This window comes from Mauremys mutica, chromosome 2 (assembly GCF_020497125.1).
Source record: "Mauremys mutica isolate MM-2020 ecotype Southern chromosome 2, ASM2049712v1, whole genome shotgun sequence".
NCBI lineage: Eukaryota > Metazoa > Chordata > Testudines > Geoemydidae > Mauremys > Mauremys mutica.
This window is the reverse complement of record NC_059073.1, coordinates 84,145,417-84,151,416: the sequence shown is the minus strand read 5'-3', so window position 1 is coordinate 84,151,416 and position 6,000 is coordinate 84,145,417.

Genomic DNA, 6,000 nt, shown 5'->3' with positions numbered 1-6,000 from the left:
CTCCCACTGAGCCTTTTATTTTTAAATGAAAACTTAGGTTCTGAATCTACCCTCTGTGGCCACATAAATACATCAAGTGACTGGGATTTGGCTCATGGATTGCTTGTTTGACACCTCTGCTCTAGTAAGATCTTGAATAAGCAATAGCACTCTTTCTTTCCTGCCCTGGACAGTCTGCAATTAATCTAAGCAAGTGTCATTTGTCCTTATAACATGGTAGTTTGAACAATGATTTGACCATTGTGTCCTCAGCATACTCCAGAGAAATATACAAAAGTGGTAGTTTGAAAATCAACAACAGGTTCACAAACTTACATGTACGACAGCTAATCTGTTTATCTGACACTCAGTGTAATTCATGGAAGTTGGTTTTCCAGATCCACTGCTCAGAATAGAAACACTCAGATGTAAATTTTCTGTGTTTTTATTTAATTACACTGCACATTAGGGAATTTAATTTCCTATGCAATTTATTTGCTGCTCTCTCCAGCTTGATAGATACTGGTAGTTAACTGATACCTGAAGCAGGATGTAGAAGGAAAATAGTAGCAGGTTGTTAAGTCAAAAGAACAAGCTGCCCCATTCAACCTATTTCAGTGACAGAAGTTCTGGTCAGAATGTCTTTCTTTAAAAGTTATCCTGAGACAGTTGAAAGCTAGATACAGATTTTTCAGTGAAGACAAAACTATATTACAGTTGCTAAATAAAAATGGTTAATAATAAATGACTGAATAAGTAGGAGTGGGGGGGAGGTAGGGAAAAATAGCCCAAATTCATTCCTGGTTTAACTCCACTAAATATAATGGTGTTACTTGAAAGATTAATTGAGCCCACTATGACAATGCCAAGGCTTAGGTTATGGTCCATGTAGTAAAATAGGACTAGTGAGTGCCCAATGAAGAGGTGACCAAACTAAATTCACTGTGTGTGAGGCACAAGGATAGACTAGATTTATTGTGAAATAAATAATGGCCACCAAAACATAAATATACCTCACTCTCCAAGCAAAGAGCAAAAGTTAATGTTGTGCAAGCAGAGCCTGTTTCTTTTTAATTTCCATGAGAAATACAAAGAGCATTGTTCAGGAATGGAACATATGAGCTAGGGAAATGCCAGTTTCTCCAAGTCTTGTCTGGGTTACTGTTTTGTTCTGAGAGTGACGTGTTTTTGAAACAACGGTGATTAGCTGTGGGTTTAACAAGCCCCACTTGTAATGACCTATAATTTAAAAATATTAGATTGTGACTTGCAAGGTTGGTTAAAAGCAGATTAGCAGCTTTACAGATACGGTACAAATACTGCTTCACTAAACTTATTTTTACTACTGGATATATATTTATTAATCCTTGACAAATTACTTCCATTTAGCCCTACAGAAATGGTCATTGAAAAGCAGAAGACAAAAAGCAGAAAACAAAATAGAGAAATAAATTATCAAATTTCAACATGGCAAAAGGCTAGCAGTGGGATTCCTCAAGGTTCCATACTAGGACCATTGTTACTTAATATATTAATGATCTGGAAAAAGGGGTAAACAGTGAGGTAGCCAATTTGTAGGCAACACAAAAATATTTGTTAGTCTAGAGTAGAAGACAAATAATAGCCAGTTATTAACCTTGATCATTTTTATAACAAATACCTGGCTTTCCTGTAAAGATGAATTATTACAAGGAGAAGATAAATCTTATAAGCAACAAGTTTTAAAAATCTAGAGAAGGGAGCACTAGTAACTGCAATCATATCACTGCATAATAAGAGTTGGGGTGCTCTGATAAACTAAGGAAGGTCAGATCTGGTCACCACTTGGATAGGAGACCCTCAAGAAGATCTCATCTCCTTTGAAGGTGGAAAGGGCCTTGGAATCTCACTGAAGTAAATCATACAGCCCTGCTTCTCCCCCATTCCAAATCTGCCTTCTCAACAGCCCACAGGAACTCCATGCTAAGCAGGGCTTGATATCACACAACAGTGCATAAACTCCCCAGACCCTAATTTCCTCCCTTTGATAGATAAACTGCACTGGTTCTGCTACAAGAGGGCCCTTTGCATCTGTGGAGGAAGAGGCAGAACTGGAATGCAAAGGAATAACATTTCAAAGTTTGTTTCTCTGAGAGGAAAAATTCCCCCATTTTTGTTTCAAACTCACTCCTGTGTTGAGAGTAGTGAAAATGATAGTTCTCTTTTTCTGACTTGGCTTGATATGCTACCACTGTCCAGCCCTGCAATACCTGCTCAGGAAATACTTGAGAAATGGTCATCAGCAAATTATCCGCAGTAGCAAATGCTAACCAGGACCCAACCCAGTTCCTGCTTAGAGGAGCACCAAAGTATATTCATTCCCTGGCCTACCTTGAGGAATCCCCTGGCTGGCAAGATTTCCTGTAGCAAAGGGTTAGATCCACTTCATTGCATCACCCAGGCTAGGGCTTGGCCCATTTATCAGGTTATTCTCTATGCTGCAGTTTGCATCAAAATTCTCTTTGCCCTTACCCTGCCACATAACCTGTCATGAAGAGAGATATATTAGCTAATTCCGATAGGGGTATTTGTGTGTGTTATCTGAATTTGTTCATGAAAGTACTGAGCAGCTTTTGATAGCTACAGGGAGGTATGTTGTAAACTCTCTGTAATGAATACTTGCAGATATGAATGTGCATACTTTTACTATAAGAGCAAGTTTGCGCCTGCACCATTTAGGTTGTTTTACTTTATATTTGTGTCACTTTTTGAGTCTTTTATCTGTGAATGTTACATAAACTGGAAGAGCTTACAGATGATCATTAGTGTGGCTTTTAAGGAGTGAAGCTGAAGGGTCATAAACAATTGAAGGTAATTTTTTTTTCAGTTGCAAAGAAACATAGCAGTGTGTTCAAGTTGAAGCAGTGTATCTCTGTGATGTTCCCTTACAGTAGCCTTCTTTATTCAAAGTTCATCAAAACTGACCGACTGGCTAAGCAGCAGTTCTGCGGAAAAGGACCTGGGGATTATAGTGGACGAGAAGCTGGAGATGAGTCAGCAGTGTACCCTTGTTGCCAAGAAGGCCAGTGGTATATTGGGCTGTATTGGTAGGAGCATTGCCAGCAGATTGAGGAAAGTGATTATTCCCCTCTATACTGGTGAGGTCATGTCTGGAGTATTGTGTCCAGTTTTGGTCCCCCCACTAAGAAGGGATGTGGACAAATTGGAGAGAGTCCAGTGGAGACAACAAAAATGATTAGGGGGCTGGGGCACATGACTTACGAGGAGAGGCTGAGGGAACTGGAGTTATTTAGTCTGCAGAAGAGAAGAGTGAGGGGGGATTTGATAGCTGCTTTCAACTACCTGAAGAGGGTTCCAGAGAGGATGGGGCTAGGCTATTCTCAGTGGTGGCAGATGAAAGAACAAGAAGCAGTGGTCTCAAGTTGCAGTTGGGGAGGTCTAGGTTGGATATTAGGAAACACTATTTCATAAGGAGGGTGGTGAAGCACTGGAATGAGTTACCTAGGGAGGTGGTGGAACCTCCATCCTTAGAGGTTTTTAAGGCCTGGCTTGCTAAAGCCCTGGCTGGAATGATTTAGTTCATGTTGATCCTGCTTTGAGCAGGGGATTGGACTAGATGACCTCCTGAGGTCTCTTCCAATCATAATATTCTATGAAAAGTGACTATCTGAAACAAGAGAGGGGAGATCTTAGATTTCTGTGTTTTCAGGATGAAGCAATTGTGTTGCCTTCTTTAGTAGGGAAAAAAAAATCAAAATCTGCATCAAAGAGAACCAAAAGCACAATGTAACTTTGTAACATTGATTTCTAACAGTATATTTTGGAGACCTGTTGTAAATTAGTGGGCTCAGAGGAAAAATCAGGTCATTGATTTCACAGTTTGTCTTTAATAATCACAATCTGCCATGACCTCTGTTTTATGTTTTGACTGAAATATGGCAGCACCCAATGCCCCTATCATATATGGCATTGATTCGTTACTACTCAGTGAATCACTAAATCACCAAAACCACTTCCTGCAGCAGATTTACTTGTAAACCTCTTATCCAAGTACTGACCAAGCCCAGCCCTGCTTAGCTGTATGAAATCATAGCCTGAGGTTGTGTGACTGCAAGCATAAACAGTGCACAGCTGTCATTTCAGCTGAAATGTACCAATCTGGTTGCTTTCTTCACAGTTAGCTCCTACTTTCCAAATCCTTCACAAAACATAGTCTCACATTCTGCTTCACCGTCTCACATGAAAACAAATATTTTCATGGGTCTCGTGCTAACACGTCTGTTCCTTTGTCTTAGCTATCCTGGTCTATGATAAAAACGCGAGGGAGGGTAATTTCTTCTGCACTTTGCACTAGATCTCTAATAGCTGTAATTAAAATTGATAAAAATGGGGATCTATGGCAGTATAAAAAATAGCAGGGTTAGATCACATCATGAACAAACACACATCTGTTTCTAACCTAGGCCAACATTTTTGTCAGAAAGAATAGGGTGACATTTTTCAAGCCAGGATGCCTAATGTTAGGCTCCTAAATTAAAGGAGCCTAAGTATGTGCTTAGAAGTCTAACTTTAGGTACCAGTGGGATAATTTTCAAGGGTGCTGAGACCCACAATTCTCATTGATTTCTGTGGTAGTTGAGGGTGCTCAGCACTTCTGAAAATCACGCCACCAGATTTGAAAATTATGACCCGTGTTCTTACATGGAAGAAAATACAGGTTTATAAGGACAAGATTCTATTGAGGAAAATCCTGGTTCCTTCCTGCAGCTTGAATAAATATGATGTGCTCAGGGCAATTCCCAAAAGATCCTTGGTCCCAGGCCATGAAGTGCCTGGCAGCAGTGCAACAGGCCATGAGCTACAGTAGCACTGTCGGAGTCTGTGCCCCCTATATGGAAGGAGGGTTGTGTTTGGCAAGTAGTTCTGGATAGTTGTGGACACGCTGCCCATACCTTGCCCCTCCTCTGACCTGCCTCACCTCCAAAAAAACCCTGCAGTGAGGCAGAAGAAACCCAGCAGACACAGCTCACCAGACCCCTGTGCAGGCTCTGAGCATCATGTCCCCCATGTGCAAAGGAACTACTTTGGTTCCAGTACACAGGGTAGAACTCATGAAGGGGTCTGCAGAGTAGGGCAGGACTTGACTTTAGCATTTTGTTTGTGCTAAAACTTTACTGTCATTTAATTACAATTAGCCTGTGTTACTTTTGCTTTAAAATAAATGGTTTTCTTCCCTGTTTCTCTGTGTTGATGCCAGTGAAAGGCAAACCTTTTAGACTAGTGCATCTACATATGTAATGAAGGAGAATTTACAATAGGATCTTGCTGTATGTGACACGGATATATCATACCCCACCCCTTGGTAAATTATTTTGCTGGAGGCTACATCATTCTATCAAAGTAGTAAGTTGGGAGTTGATGGAGGCGTGAATGATTCACCATGTACAAAGCCTAGCTCCTGTTTTTTTAGCTGAACTGAGTTAAGCTGCAGCATGTTGGGCTGGCCTTTGATGCAGACTGGTTGGACAGGTTCCTGGTCTGCTGAGAAACCGGTTTGACAGGCCTGTTATGCCAACAAATTCTGGTATGATTCCATGTTCTACAGAATGTAGAAACCTGCCCAGCCAGTTAAATGAAAGGCATATTAGGTTATCCATTGCACATTGTATGTATCTTAGGTGCAGCAGATCTCTTCTCAGCATTCTCTAGTGTGGTCCACAGCAGCTTCCTCATTTCATTTATGCCTGCGGTTTATAGCTTGAGAGAAAATCAGCAGGAAATATTCATCATCCCTGATCGAGAACAGAACTTTTCACACTTAAAACAAAAGGGTGAGTTTTAAAAATCTTTCTTTAAATATTGAACTTGTTTAAGAAACCCACCATAGAAAATCAATGTTACCACACTTAAAGATGTAGAGTATCTGTTTCTTTAATTTATCTATTTATTAAATAACATTAATTCCAGCTTCTGTGGTTGTTGGTGACATCATTTTTGAACGTAGAACTTTTGACACTTCTG